The sequence below is a fragment of the Leuciscus leuciscus genome, assembly GCF_965113295.1.
Source record: "Leuciscus leuciscus genome assembly, chromosome: 3".
NCBI lineage: Eukaryota > Metazoa > Chordata > Actinopteri > Cypriniformes > Leuciscidae > Leuciscus > Leuciscus leuciscus.
Genome location: NC_138727.1, coordinates 51,392,074 through 51,409,248, shown reverse-complemented (window position 1 = coordinate 51,409,248; position 17,175 = coordinate 51,392,074). Strand labels below are relative to the sequence as shown.

Sequence of the window (17,175 nt, the reverse complement as noted above, 5' to 3'; positions counted from 1 at the left end):
TCATCATGTAATGTTATGTGTGTTACTAATTTCATAAAATGTATTACAATAATGTTTCTACAGCATGATATCCCACCATGTTTAGTTTTGAAAATCTATACAATAATAAAAAAAAGAATAAAAAAAGAAACATTGACTTACACACATTCAAACCTCAAGAATCAGCGCATGAATCTCAATAACGGTGACATGCTTCATGCCGCAATGCATTTTGGGAGCCACTGATGAGTTTTGTATGATGCACCCAGAATGCATTGCTGCATGAAGCATGTCACTGTTATTGAGATTCACGTGCTGATTCTTGAAGTTTGTTTCAATAAAGTGGTTTAAACTTCATGTACACAGAATTAGATTTTTTTTAATGTTAAATACTTCAGATTTACTGATAAAAATGCAGCAGAATCTCATGCGTTTGAAAATCTGGATTGTCATGATTGATGACATAAGTTGTATCTGTAAGAAAAATCATCATCATCAGATAGGTCTATCTTCAGAGAGAATTGCCGTCCTGAACATATTTAGAAAAGTGTGATGCCTCATGCGGTCAGCAATGATAAACTGATTATAAGCTACTTCTATTCGCCAACACATCTTATGAGAAAGAAGTTACTAGACAATTATACACGGTTTAGGATGCAGAACATCAGACAAGATATGTATTATGTCCTAAAATGTGTACGTTGATTGTATCTACCATGAATTAGAAATTGTATAATATCATGCGTTACCTGCCCATACAAGAGTTAGTCATTATACATAGCCATAAAATTAGTAATGTGTAAATGAATGACTCACGAGAAATATCATTAAAATACACAATAGAGTACTGAGTGTCTCAATGAATAAGCCCATTGATTGAATTCATAGCAGGATGCGGCATGATGTTTTTCTCATAGAGCACTGAGGACATCTAGTGGACACACTTTGACATGTCGCACAGACGTGTTCTATGGCGATACACCCCGCCTGTCACACCCCCACGAGTTGTTTAAATATCGCTGGCGCCAAGCCATCACACATTCTTTGTGAAAACTTAGCTGTTTCATCTCCCCAGCGATCACAATGGACAGAAACCATAGTAAGTGATATCTCTTTAATTAATTTATTCTGTGATTTGTTAAGTGACTATCTGATGTATTAAATTATCATTAAAGGGATACTTCAGGATTTAGCATTAAGGCAAGGCAAGGCAAGGCAAGGCAAGTTTATTTATATAGCACATTTCATACACAATGGCATTTCAAAGTGCTTTACATAGAAGAAATTAAAATAATAAAAAGAAATAAGAATAATTAAAACAGTTTAGAAAAATTAAATAAAATACAGTACTTTTAAAAATAAAAAAATAATATTATTATAGATCTTTCCTTCAAAGGATTCCCTTAAGACTTAAATCTTTCCTTCTTTTAACCTTCAATCTTCTTACGACTTCCATCTATCAACTTTCCTTTAACTTTCTTTTCTCCCTCATTTACTCACACGTTCTTTTCACTTTCTTTAGCACTGCGTTCACATTCTTTCTCGACTTCCATCTATCAACTTTCCTTTAACTTTCTTTTCTCCCTCATTTACTCACACGTTCTTTTCACTTTCTTTAGCACTGCGTTCACATTCTTTCTCAGACGAAAACTTTAATATCGTCATTTAAACACTGTTCTACTTTCAAACCCACATTAATACACGTCACTTTCACATTATCACTTTCTTTTACCTTCTGAGTGGGCATTTACAGTTTCGGGCTAAATGCCCTGCTGACGTAGGAGAAATTAAAATAATTAAAAGAAATAAGGATAATTAAAACAGTTTAGAAAAATAAAATAAAATACAGTACAGTACAAACAGTCGGACGAACAGCGGCACAGTGCTCATTCAGTAAATGCACAGCTAAACAGAAGTGTTTTGAGTCTGGATTTGAATGTGACCACTGTAGGAGCACATCTGATCTCTTCTGGAAGCTGGTTCCAGTTGTGGCTGGCATAATAGCTAAAAGCAGACTCACCATGTTTAGAGTGAACCCTTGGTATTTCTACTGTAGCTGATATGATCCTAATGATCTGAGTGATCTGTTGGGTTTATATTCAGTGAGCATATCTGCAATGTATTGAGGTCCTAGGCCATTGAATGATTTATATACCAGTAATAGTACTTTAAAATCAATCCTAAATTTAACTGGGAGCCAGTGTAAAGACCTGAGGACTGGTGTGATATGTTCATATTGTCTGGTTCTGCTCAGAATCCTAGCGGCAGCGTTCTGTATGAGCTGCAACTGTCTTATGGTCTTTTTGGGAAGGCCAGTGAGGAGTCCATTACAATAATCCACCCTGCTGGTGATGAAAGCATGCACAAGTTTCTCTAAGTCTTGCCTGGAAACAAAGCATCTAATTCTTGCAATATTTTTCAGATGATAGTATGTTGATTTAGTTATTGCTTTGACATGACTACTGAAACTAAGGTCTGACTCTAGTGTCACACCAAGATTCCTGACTTGATGTTTAGTTGTTTGACCCCTAGAGTGAAGGTATGCGTTCAACTTGAGAACTTCATCTTTGTTTCCAAACGCAATAACTTCAGTTTTGTCTTTGTTTAATTGAAGAAAGTTTTGACACATCCAACTGTTGACTTCGTCAATGCATCGGCACAAGGAGTCAATGGGGCTGTAATCGTTAGGCGATAGGGCTAAGTACAGCTGTGTGTCGTCTGCATAGCTGTGGTAAGCAATTTGGTTATTTCTCATTATTTGGCTCATTGGGAGCATATACAGGTTGAACAGGAGTGGCGCAAGGATTGAGCCTTGAGGGACTCCGCATGTCATGGATGTCCACTCAGACTTATGGTCTCCTATACTAACATAATAACCTCTCCCATCTAAGTATGACCTGAACCATTTTAGGACTATCCCAGATAGCCCCACCCAGTTTTCCAGCCTGTCAAGGAGTATGTTATGATCGACAGTGTCAAATGCAGCACTGAGGTCAAGTAGTACCAGCACTGATAATTTTCCTGAATCAGTATTTAAGCGAATATCGTTTATTATCTTTATGAGCGCTGTCTCTGTGCTGTGATGCGATCGGAAACCAGATTGAAAATTGTCAAAGTATCCATTTGAGCTTAAGAATTTGTTCAGCTGATTGAAGATAACTTTTTCAATGAGCTTGCCTATGAAAGGAAGATTTGAGATCGGTCTATAGTTGCTTAATATGGTCTTATCCAGATTGCTCTTTTTCAGGAGGGGCTTGACAACTGCAGTTTTCAGGGAGTTTGGAAAACTCCCAGAGAGAAGTGAGGCATTTACCACTTCTAGAAGATCTGCTTCTAAACTGTTTAGCACACTTTTGAAAAATGTGGGAAGTGTGTCAAGAGCGCATGTTGATGTTTTAAGGTGTTGTACGGTTTCTTCCAAAATTTTGCCATCAATTTCTTTGAAGTCAGACATAGTAACTACTTTCTCAGGTGGTCTGATCTGTCTGACCTCAGTGCAACTCAAGGATGTGCTGATCACCTTTCTGATATTATTGATTTTGTCAGAGAAGAAAGAAGCAAACTCACTGCACTTGCTGTTTGAGAGCATTTCACTAGGGATCTGGCTTGGGGGGTTTGTCAGTCTCTCTACAGTAGCAAAAAGAGTGCGTGTGTTGTTTAAATTGCTGTTTATAATATTTGAGAAGAAAGTCTGTCTAGCTTTGCCTAGTTCCATATTGAAAGCATGCAGGCTGTCTTTGTAGATGTTATAATGGACTACAAGTTTTGTCTTCCGCCACATGCGCTCTGCTTTTCTGCATTGTCTTTTCATATTTTGCACTGCTGTTGAGTTTCTCCAAGGTGCTTTTTGTCTGCCACTCTTCTTCCTGACTTTAACAGGAGCAATATCATCAATTATATTTTTAACTTTTGAGTTAAAAGAATCAAGGAGAAAATCAACAGAGTCAGCAGATATGCTTGGTGTTAAAGATATAGCCTTCATAAATAGTACACTAGTGTTCTCATTTAAGCATCTCTTCTTGACAGACACAGATCTAGCTTCAATGGCAGGAGAGATCAATATATCAAAGAAAATACAGAAATGATCAGACAGTGCTACATCCTTAATAACAATCGATGAAATGTTTAGACCCTTACTGATAAGTAAATCTAGAGTGTGTCCATGATTGTGTGTGGGTCCATGTACATGCTGAGTCAGATCAAAAGTTTTTAAAACAGTTTTGATTTCTTTTGCCATATTGTTTTCTGCATTATCTATGTGAATGTTAAAATCTCCAGCAATGGCAAAACAGTCAAACTCTGAGGTAATTGTTGATAACAGTTCTGTAAAGTCCTCAGCAAAGGCTGGAGAATATTTTGGAGGCCTGTAAATAATGATAAGTAAAATGCGAGGAGCACCTTTTAACACAGTACCCAGATATTCGAAAGACGGGTAATTCCCAAATGATATTTGCTTACATTGATAGATATCTTTAAAAAGAGCAGCTAGACCCCCACCTCTCTTAACAGCTCTGCAGACACTCATAAAAGTAAAGTTAGGAGGGGCTGTTTCATTGAGGATTGTTGCACTGCAGCTGTCTTCTAGCCAGGTTTCATTTAGAAACATAAAGTCCAGGTTGTTTGTGGTTATTAAGTCGTTGACTAGAAGTGATTTATTTTTAAGTGAGCGAATGTTTAAAATTGCTAACTTAACAGTCTTACTTTTTGTCCCCACAGCAATCTTAGTTTGACATGTAATAGGCACCAGATTAGTTGGGTTTGCTGTACGGCTATTGAAGGCCTTAGACTTTCTATCTTGTAATAGAACAGCAATAGAGAAAGATACAGGCACACTGGGTTCCCGCTTGTTCTGTAAACATTTGAGAAGGTTACTGTTATCATAACAGGAACCCAAAACACATCACTGAGAGCTGGTATCAGTTGTTTTTGGTTCACCTCGAGCAGATGGAGGAGGGTGTGGGCCCTAGCGTTTTGGCCGAAGAGGCCGAAGAGCTCTCACAGGAGGAGGGGGCGGGCGAGCTCGGCGCGCAGGCTTTGGTGTTTGAGGTGCCTGACGTTTTTTGGTTGGTATCTGGGGGCTTGCAGCAAAAGAGTGGGATAGTCTGGTTCCAGCATGCACCAGTTCTTCCATTTTCTGTGAGAAGCACAAAAGTGGAGTTGCTGGCGAGAGTGAGAAAGTATCTGGTGAAAGGGGCTGTTGCTCAGGTGTTATCGGAGGCTGGGATATGCTGTCCTGGCTTCCCTGGCTGTTTTCCAGGAAGTCGTCCTTGGGTGCTGAATCTTGGAGCAGTTCTGATATGACTGTCTGTGGTGAGCTCTGTGGGCAGGGCTCAGCTGAGATGGTGTCCATGAGCAGAGGTTGTTGTGGCTCAGTGGTGTTATCATTGTCCTTGTGTGATATGTCAACCGCATGTCCATTTTGCTGCTGAAGTGAAGTCCCGTGTTCATTCATACTGTTTCCAGGTGTGTGTGTGTCGTTCAGATTGACACACACTGCAGAAGGATGATTGAGGGAGAAGTCGATATTGTCCTTTAACACTCTTGAACCAAGTTTGTTTGGGTGATGGCCATCCCGATGAAATAGTTGTCTCTGACTCCAGAAAAGATTGAAGTTGTCAATGAAGTTTACTCCTTTTATATTGCAGGTTTTTTGCAGCCATGTATTAATCCCAAGCAGCCGTGAAAACCTGTTTGTTCCTCTTGCTGGGAGTGGTCCACTGATGAATGTTTGAACTTTCAGTCTTTTAAGTGTTTCAAAAAGTTCATTGAAATCCTTCTTAAGGAGTTCTGACTGCTCTTTATGAATATCATTCTTCCCCACATGAATTATGAGTCGATTTGCAGTCTTATGTTTCATCAGAATGTTTTGAAGTTCCCTGTTTATATCAGAAGTTGTAGCTTGTGGAAGGCAGCATGTAGTTGTATCCCTGCTGCTAATGTTTCTGATTATGGAGTCCCCCACTATCAGAGTCCTTGGCTCGGCTGTGCTCTGAGCTGAGTGCCGCTGTCTGCTCGACCTTGAGCGCCAGTTAGCATCAGTGTTAGCTACTGGCTGATACAGTCTGTGTTCGATCATATTCATCATGTTTGGGGATTCCTCATTTACAATTAAGCTTTTACTCATTTATTAAGCTTTGTATTAGTAGAAAACCTGTAGAATTTTCTAATTACCATGCTTTCTACCCTCATATCCCCCTGAGATGAGAGATTTATGTATTTTTTGTCTAGAAAAAATCCTCAGATGACGCAAAAAATCGTCATTTTGCATCATCAGAGGATTTTTTGGCCAGAGGCTAAAGACTACAGCCAGTAGTAGGGGCTGTCCCGCATGTCTTCAACCTGCCCATAGAGGGTGGGATCTCACTCACAGAATGTACACATAGTGTCAGCTGTCTTTCTTTGGAAGCTAAGCTAACAGGCTCTTGTTCTGTGGAGAAAGCTGAGTAGTAGGAGAAAGCTGAGTAGTTGGGGTTACCATCCTCTTTTTCCCGGGCATGTCCGGCCATCGAGATCGTCCAAAATGTCCGGGATTCGGCTTTTGCTTTCTGCAGTCGCCATTCATTGTTTACATGCACACCTTTTGTTTCAATCTAACTGAATTCATTTCGATTGGTGAATCTGAATGTAGTGTTTACATGAACGCTAAACAAGTGATCGGTTGATGTGCGTTTTAACATTGCTAAGAAAATTCCCGCTCCTCCGTGAGAGATACGAGACCGATGCGTCTCAGTAATCACGCCACCGGCCTCACGCCGTTCTCCCGCGGCCCTCAGCCTCGTCCTGCTCGCCACAGTAAACAATGAATGGCGACTGTAGAACGCAATAGCCGAATCCCGGACATTTTGGGCGATCTCGAAATCCCGGGCAAACTCGTCACGGAGACTCACTAGTAGCCTAGCCTTGTTGTTTTCAACTGCGCTCTCTTACCGGTAGGCGCGGCTTGGGAGTGGCCTCCTAGGGCAGCGAAGCAAGTGCATTTTGGGAGTTGTTGTCTTTCATCCACATAAGCCAAAAACACATTTTCTACATTTTCAGTCTAGAAAGCTCCAAATTCAAAAATTATTTCACATTTCTTCTACATAAATGACCTATTTTAAATACACATTCATCTTTCCAGAGGTGAAGTATCCCTTTAAGAATGAGAGGTAGTTAATATTCGTGAATGGAGCGTCTCTAATGTAATTGTATTATGATGATTATTGCTGAAATATAAGTTTTTAAAAATGTATGTATTAAATTATCCTTAAGAATGAGAGATAGTTAATATTCCACGAATTAATCATACTTAATAGAGCATCTCTAATGATTATTGCTGTAATATATATTTTTTTAAATGTATAGATATTATTTTGTATTTCCTCTGAGTCCCTGCAATTTGTGGCGAACAAAATGTTTAATTATACATTTTATTTTACGTAGATAGTGACAATCGTTAAAGCTATTGGTCGGGATATTCCAAGACCCTCTGTGTTTACCCTATATGTATTGTTATTAAAGTTATTCATGGGGGTGTATTTTGGTTTTCATAGTTCTGGTGGTCTGGTGGTCAGCGATATTATTATTGATCTAAGCCTTACTTGGTGAACGATGATGCAATTTTATTCTAGAAACAAACTTTGTTGTATTATTTTGCACATTATCACCACAAATCTGCTTTGATTCAAACTTTGTTGCATTATTTTGCACATTATCACCGCAAATCTGCTTTGATTCAAACTTTGATTTGACATTGCGTGCAACATCACGTTATCACATCCGGGTGAGTTGATATGACGGCATAGCATGTAGCATGTTTTGTTGCTAACTATTCTTGAATGGCCTTAAGTGCACTTATGGTTCCATGTTATATAATGATGCAAATGTGTCAGAATCCAATACACCGGCGATCGCATCGTCTGTCAATATAATGCTTACATGTACTAATAATATAATGTTATGCTTCGGGCCGTGTTAAACTGACACTGTGGTTAACAGGTTTATTGCCACCCACAGGGCCGGAGTGGTTATGACATCCGTTTTGCATTGGTTAATGGTTATATATCGCCCCCTACAGATCTGGAGCAGTAATGACATCCGTTTTTACACAGGTAGGGTGAAAATGTGACATGTTGGACTGGAGCTGCTATGATATTGGCTTTGCTATGAGAAAGACTATCTTTTATATTTCTAATCTTTATAATTTTTGTAAAATTAAATACACACATTTAAATTTTGTCCTCTGCTTTCAATTCACAGTATCTGCATCGATATTTGATTCAGACGGATCTGACGGATTATTATTAAAAATAATAATAATAAATAAATAAATAAAATAAAATAAAAATATTTATGTTTACAACAAATCTGATTATTCTTTTTTTATAGATTTGGTCCAATGTGTAACCCAGCCCGGCTTTATCGATTTGACTCAAGAAGATAATGAAGAAGAAGATCAACATCCTAGTGCCATTGTAGCCGCTAGGCGAGACGGGTGTGCTCCTAATTCTGCGTCGATGAGAGCTGGAGACCAAATAGTTCCTAGTAGCAGTGTGCTAGACTTAGCTTCGGATTCAGACCTAAGCCCAGGGCCTAATGGTGAACCTTTGAGAAAGAGGAGAATAACTGATAGTTCTAGTACGGTGAGGAGTCCTGAGACCATGGCGATTGCCTTTGGCTTGCTCAGTTGGGGATATTTTGGGGATATTTAATTTAATTTTATCAATCAATAAATTCCTCTTGAAACAAACTTTGTTGTATTATTTTAATTTAATACTGTGAAGCTGCTTTGATACAATCTGTATTGTGAAAAGCGCTATACAAATAAACTTGACTTGACTTGATGGTAAGACTAACTACATTATTATGTATTTTTAATTATTAATAATAATATTTCCACTTTTGTTTAAAACTCTGTATAATGTATTATGCTAATAAAACTATTGTGTATACAATTAGGGCCTTGAATAGGGGTTATGTTATAATTTTTATTCTATACAGCAGGGCCTGGTAGAAGCGCTGATGACGTGACTAGCTGGACAACGTCCCAATTGGTTGCTTGGGAAAGGGGGTCATAGACGAGCGATCGTGAGGAGGAGGAGGCAACACGAGAGATCGTCAAACACCGTATCCTTTTCACGAATCGTCAAAAGAAGAAGAAAAAGAAGACGAAGACAAAGAAAACGAAGAGCCGGCAGCGTCTCAGCCATCGGCTCCTAGGAGTGATGTGCCATTGAATGATAGCGCTCACTCAGAATAGATACGCTGAACAGCCATATTCGTAACCACTTAGATATGACATATTGAGACACGTCACAGACTGGATCAGTTCATCAAACAGATTCTTAGACGTATAGATGCACAGGATCGCTATATTCAGGAAGTACAGGAATGCCATATGCAGGAAATAAACTATGAATTATATCGTCACCAGCAAGCGGTAGAGAATCGTATCCATAATATGCAAATAGAGAACGACAATAATTTTGCTTGAACCTTTTGCATATTAACTGAAGACCATCGTGAAAGAAGGCTTATGGTTCATATTTTTTTGTGGCATGGCCAACGCGGGGTATACAACATAGATTAATCCGTTTATATGAGGTTTTATGTATACACACATGCCATAATTGTACTTGTTTGCCATTAAACTTTGTGATCGAAGTATCAAGCTTTTAAAAGCCGTAGAGAAGGGTTATGTTATACCCAGGATAGACGAGGTTTGGCATTTTCCACAGCGGTCAGATACGTTGTTTGGTGATTACGTAAAAACGTTTTTGCGGTTGAAACAACAAGCGTTGACGTCAAACATTTGTGAGCACAACTCCACCCAGAGGGATATCAACTACTACTGAATAGCCTCTGGGGACGGTTCTCGATGCGTGAGAATTACCGCAAACCATCCTGGTGAACGAGCCCGAAGAATTCACCAGAATAGTTTTTTGGCAATACTGACACACTGACATATTTCACATTTGTCGCAGACGCCGTAGCTCTCGTCCAACATAAAGGCGATGTTTGTGAGACACGACATTAACGTGTTTGTAAGTGCATTTACAACAGCACACACCCGACTGGACCCAGCAGGCAGAGTACGTCAATGTGACGTCAGGAAGACGTTGGACTCCAACTAATCCAACGTCAGTCAGACGTCATATTTTGGTTGAAAATGAAAGTCAGGTTGACGTCTAAACCCAACGTTTGTTTGGCGTCAAGCTCCAACGTCAGACAGATGTTGAATTTTGGTTGGAATAAGCACCGCAAAAAAAAAGATGTTAAAACTGCTACATAAAGCCGCTCCTAAACAACAACGTCCTATTTTACAATCGGCATCCAACAAATTCATTTTAACGCTGTGTGAAGTAGCGCTCAACATCCTCTATGGTACCATTTCGGTCAATCAACAACAGTACTGAAAACTGAAAAAGAGTAAAGCTGAAATAAAATTTGTGGCCGATAAAAAAATTGGCATAGCGGCCAAGAAACGAGTCTTCAATCAGACCGGTGGATTTCTTTTACAGCTCCTAAGCGTCGTTATTTCAAGCTTAATAGCAAATAGATAGGGGTGAAGATGGAGTATGCTGAAAATATGTATTTAGTTCCACACCATCAACTGGATAAGATGAAAACTGAAAATGTTTGCGAGAACATTCAACAGTCCGTAGTAGTGTTGTCACGGTACCAAAATGTCAGTATTCGGTACCGATACCAGTGAAAATCCACGGTTCTCGGTACCAATTTCGGTACCAAAGCTTAATTTAGATTAAATTTACATAATTATATTAAAGTGTATATCACAAAGATGGAAACTGTAGTATTAAAAACACTTTACAATAAGATTCCATTTGTTAGATAACATTAGATAAAATGACCTAACAAAAAAAACAATAGTTATATACTGTCGCAATTATTCTCCTTTAGGGGTTAATTTAAAAATACATTTTTAAAATCAAAAGTTAACATTATTTCTGTTAACATTATTTAATGCACAATGAATGAAGTGAACAAACATGACCAATCAAGTGTTTTGTATTAAATAACATTCACAAACATTAATTAATGTTGTAAAAATATATTGTTCACTCAATGTGTTTGTTAGATAACGCATTAAGTGATGTTAATGAATGGTATCTTATTGTAGCATTACCAAACTATACAGGAGATAAAATGTTTTATTTGACTTGACTATACTTTTATTTAATCCAAAACTGTATTCATATTTAACTTTAAAAGGGCTTTTTAAACCTGCTAAGAGTTATCCAGCCAAGAATAAGACTAGAACTGCTTTTCTGACGAACTGATATTAATGACGGCTTTTTATTTCTCATCTCCATAAATATATCTAGTAGTAAAGCTAATGCAAGGGCTAGAAATCAATTAATAGGCCTATGTCACACTTTCTCGTCGTCATGGAGAGCGCAGTTCGCACAAGCGTTTGTACTCCCGTGGCGTCTGTCGTTGCTATGCATCCGTGAACGCACATGGAAAAGCGAGCGCGCCGCTTCTATTATGAGCGCGCTTGCCGCGCGCCATTTGAAATAACGTATCTGCACGCGCAAAAACATCAGCACCACATCAGCAGCAGCACCGCCGATCGCCATCAGCGCTTTTATGAAGAGGACGCAACTGCACGCGCTTCGGGCATGCACACGCATCAAGTACCGGGTTTGAGAAAACCTGGTACCGTGACGTTTAAAAAAAAAGGAGTACCGACTTGGTACCGAAGTACCGGGTCTTTTGACAACACTAGTCCGTAGAGAACGATTTGGATGATGCCCTAAGAAATATTTTACTCCGCACTGATTTGAATCCGTATTAAAAAGCCAAACTTTACACAAATACCCTGAGCAGGTTTTTGACAATCGTTAAACAAGGCGATTGTGAAAGCAGTGTTTTAACGCTTTCATTACCCTATCCTGACCCCGGTCATAAAGATGAACAACCAAATCCTAACGTTGAAGACGCCAGAGCTGTGGAAGATGTTGTGGGCGCAGTTCTTAAGAATGTACCGTCGAGAAGTATGAAAAACAGCCGATACATATTAGACAAGATGTCTAAAGCTAAAGGACTAAGCGCATGGAACGAGTTGGGGGAGATTGTGTTCAGGGGTAGAGTGGTACAAGGTTCACACATGATCGATTTGTTAAAAAATGTTACTGCCCCGCAAAAGATTCAGGATGACAGAAGACCTCTAGGATGGTTGGAGTTTCTACCGGCTTTTGCCGAATTAAACATCCCTTTTTCTACAGTGCCAAATCATCATGTTAGACGTGTGATTAATTCTCTAAAGAGTAAACCTGTTACACACACGTCCCCTCATGTTCGTCCTTCTAAAAAAGCACGAAGATATTTACGTTCTGTGTATCCAGAGGCAGAAGACGACGTGTTTAAATCACAGACTATCGAACATAATTCATTGAAGTTTTACATGTCTGCACACACTGACCACACAAAAACATTTTAACATTACAAACATACGGTCTTAATCTCTTCACAAAGAGCGATACCATTTTATAATTTTTTCATATAATCATCGGTGTATAGTTTCATCACATAGTTATAGTCATAACCTCTGGCTAAATTATATAGAAAAAACATGCAGAGCTGTCTGCAGGTATCTGATGAAAAATCCTGGACGCGTCTGTCGGAATATAATACGTCGACATCATTGGTTGCTAGAAAGTTGTTGATGGTGACTGGAAAGCGGGTGCTGTTGGGGGGGTTGCCGAAACTGTTATTAAAAAAAAGCGGGGCCCACTTGGGCTAAATAAACAGCGACCCAATGCTCCCCGACATCCGTGCAGGCTGGGTGTTAATAATCCCCATCGATGGTAAGATCCTTACAGGGGTTTTGGGTAGTTAATCGCTCGGTAAAACACAGAGAAAATGAGTCCTGCACGTAATTTTATCCATGATCGTCGTGAGTTGTACCGTATTCATCTCAATAGTAATCGACCAGGACCTGTCTGTGGTTAGACACTTCAATGATGCTGTCAAATACAGCATACATTAATAAATTAACAGTATTTGGCAACGGTTGTCTGAAACGGGCTTCGAGTCTGATATTCCCGGACTTGATGAGGGAAATGTGCTGGCCACAGTCTTTATCAGGCATAAGGTTAAATGCGTAAAGTGTGTATCCGTTCAGGAAATCACTCCTGTCGCTAGAGAGTGCCTGGTTTTTAAGGTGTCTTCCGGTCGTCATCGCCAGCTGATAAAATCACTGCCAACCCTGCTTTGAAATTTGGTTGTAGAGGCTTAGCGGGAAATTGCTGACCATCAACATAGACGGCTAGGAACTCCAGATCGTAATGTTTGAATGCAAATGGATTTTTATCATAGGAACCGGTGAATGCATCATTGTCGACCATGGCTATGACGATAGATTTTGGTAGCGGTCCTTAAAACAGATTTTCTTGATTTGAAACACGTGCCCTCGCAGGTATGGAGACATTTTTTAGACACACCCTATCTATGGGGTACTTGGCGGCTGTCGAGAGTAATGCCTGTGCATGCCCCAGTCTCACTGGCAGTGATACAGAGACTTTCTTGACAAATAAGGATGCTGACACTATTTATTTTGTAAGCCACGTCGTCGCACCTCACCAGGCAGAATTCATATTTTGCTCTAATCATGCATATTTTGATGTCAACGCCGTTTAGTAATAATTATATATTTAGAAAATATCGCTGTGAATAGGGGCCAGCAGCTCCACCACCTTGCTCGTGCTTGTGTAGAGCGACCTCTTCGTCAGCCCCGTGTTATGGCCGACGGGGTCATTCGCTTCATGTGACCGGCAGTGTCTTTGTAAAGCAGTCTAGCGGAGAAAATAGATTCCAGCGCATCTTTACTGTAGTTGATCAGACTTTTGATGATACAACGATAAGAATAAGTGCTCGAACTCTTAAACAATTAAACAATTCCCCATCGTAAGTACATATTGATGGCCTAAGACACGAAACGAGCGGTTTGTGTGAGAAAACGAACAGTATTTATATCGTTGTTACCTCTTGTACACAGCCACGTCCAAGTGATCTGAGAGCGCGGGCGGGTATAGATATATACACTAGATGTCGCCTTGGCTACGGTTTCGTTCCAATGAACTGCAGTAGCCAAGTCGACTTCCGCCCGCGCTCTCAGATCACTTGGACGTGGCTGTGTACAAGAGGTAACAACGATATAAATACTGTTCGTTTTCTCACACAAACCGCTCGTTTCGTGTCTTAGGCCATCGATGTGTACTTACGATGGGGAATTGTTTAATTTGGACGATGGGGAATTGTTTTAATTTGGACTCTGTGCATGCTCTTTGAGACAGTGACCATAGACCTACATTATATGACTGACAAACAAAAACGGTTTGACCTAAAAAATCAAAATTGAAACTATTGCGGAAAAAAAGACACCTACATCTTGGATGCCCTTGAGGTAAGCTAAAACATTCCAAAATTGTATTTCAAAGTGAACTATCCCTTTAAGCTTTCTACGTACGACGGAGCGCTTCTTTGATCCTCGCATTGTTTTCTTCTTCTGCTTACCCCATTGACCAGGCCTCCTTACGCCCGGCGGTTTAGACAACCTCTTACGGGCCATGACCATAAGACCAGAGCCGTCTAGAGCTTTACCATTATCGTTATGCGAACGCGTCAATACGTTTGAGACGACATCGGATACTATATTTTTAGCCGCTGATTTTAGGTGGGGTTTCGTGATGCTAAATCCTCTTTTTAACAGAGGTATGGCCATCCTGAACAGTCCTCTGAAAAGACCCCCTAACCCCGCCCCATACATCACCCCTCCCCCAGAATATCCTGGTAGCCCTCCACCGGCATGATTTTGGTAATAGTTGACATATTCCGCAGAATTCGTATCTCTAGGGTTATAATAATAACTCATTTTCTTTTTTCTTTTTTTAAAGAATAGAATGGATCGCTGGTTTAAAGTGTAGTTTTACGATGACTTTTCCATAAGAAAATGGTATTTCACGGTTCACATCTCAAAAGGGGGACGTACGAATGCTTGATATTGGATAATGTCGGTGTAAACGTAAAATGTATAGAACCCCGCGTTGATATCGGCTTGATGAGGTGCGTACGTGATAATGCTCGTTGTAAAATCAGCTTCTTCATGGTAAGCAGAACGTCCGAGAGCATCCTCCGGTATCATTCCCAAAATATTGCAGAGTTTTCCATGGAAGCTTACCGAAACGTTAGGTCTTGCGACCAGAAACACTGTTTTTTGAATCGTGATTCAATACGACCGTCGGTGCGAGAACTAGATTTATCGCACGGATGATTGCACGAATGTTCGCATAGTACCCCTCGTTTATTTGTAATCGCCTCGATACAAAAAACCCTGATAACTCTTTTTTTAAACGATGCTACGTCTTGGAGAGTTCCACTATTCTGGGGTCCAGGTGCGGTGTGTAGGGTGAAATATCCATCTTCATCATTAAACGAATACCAGCTTCTAGGATATTCAATTTCAGTGAGTCCAACTTCCCATTGCCCTTTCAAGTTTATAGTTTTTGCTAACCTGGTTGTATAGCTGGAAATGCGATTTTCAGGATAAACTGACAAAGAAGCATTGCACGGTAGGGCGACATAGAAACCGCGGTCATCCATGTCAGTCCTTCGCTCGTATGATCTCATCCAGCAGTTCACATGTTTTTAAGGAGAATGTACGTCCACCAGAGCTTTTTTATCTATATAACTATTAAATGTTGACGGCCATCCTAACCATTTCACTAATACAAGCGTAGATTTCCCTTGTTTTTTTCTGACCTAAAATCTTTTCCACCTTAAAATATTTGTTTTTACTCACTATTATTTTTTGCAACTCTTTTTCATAAAAAAAAACCCCTCCATTATGTCACTGTCATAATCTGTTAGTCTGTAGACGGGGGGTTGACGCGGAATACGCAATGATATGGTGAAAAATTATTCTGTGTAGTTCTATTCATAAACTTTGCCGAACGGACCTCTCACTTTAGAAATCCAGACAATGTCGCCGACTTTGTAATTAAATACAGGTTTCTCGGTCTTCTTTATATCACCGTACAAGTTTAGAAACACTTGGTCCGCATTTACTTTGTCGACGTCAACCGGCCTCATTCTGATACTTGGATGATAACTGGTGTTGTATCCTTGTATAATGTCTTGTAAAACATCCATGTACCGACGGGAATTTGTAGCCGCTAAAAATCTCCACATACGACTTTTTAATGTTCTATTAAAACGCTCCACGACACTCGCTTTCAAGTTGGTAGTGGCTTTTTCCATCACATCTTGAAAATGCTTGTTAAACAATTCCTTTCCCTGGTCCATCTGCAATTTCTGTGGCACGCGTCCCTCTTCGAGTATAGACTCAAACACTTTAGTAACCTCAGTGCCGCTCTTATTCTTCAACACACGACCCCATGCCTACACATCGATACATGTCAGCAAATATTTATTTTTGTCATTATCCTTGGAATAGGTTATCATGTCGACAAGATCAGCTTGGAATTGCGTATCAACCCCTAACACAATGACTCTATTACGTTTGTATTTTATAGGAGCTGTTTTATGTAATGTGTAAGCATCCTCTCCAACCAACCATTCTGAAACTTGTTTATCGCTTAGACGGACGCCACTATCTTTTAAGACGGCGTCGTTTAATCGTTTTTTTACCCCCAAAAGATCCGGGATTGGACAGTGTTTAATAAGCCTTTTTCATGAGCTCTGACATGCTGTCGTTTCAACCTCTGCAAACGAATAATGCTTACAAATGGATTGAATTAATCTTTTATTAAAAAATTACACAATGACGTTACAGACAGTAAAATTAATACATGATACACCATACTCTCACGATTTGGTCTTGTCTTGGTCACGTTTCATGTCATTGTCATGTTCCTGTGTCTTGTCATGTGATTCCCTGTTTGTCATGTGATCCTGCCATGTGTCTTGTCATTGGTTAATCGTCTGTTCATTGTTCACAGGTTTCCCTTGTCTTGTCATGAGTCTGTGTATTTAAGCCCTCTTGTTTGCCATGTGTATTGGTCAAGTATTGTATTGTTTCCTGTAGTTCTGCTGTTGTGTAAGTTCATGTTCATGTTCATGCCTTGGTTTTTGCTTTCATGCCATGCCATGTTTTTGTTTTATGTTTTTTTATTATTTGTAATAAACTGCACTTGGGTTCTTTATAACTTGCCTCCAGTGGAATCCCGTTACAACATC

General features: G+C 39.7%; 1 protein-coding gene across 1 annotated transcript in view; it reads right to left on the bottom strand.

Moving 5' to 3' along the window:
- LOC309493655 (uncharacterized protein) overlaps nucleotides 1-17,175 on the bottom strand; it is a 48,934-nt gene that overhangs the window by 19,309 nt on the left and 12,450 nt on the right. The window lies entirely within an intron of this gene.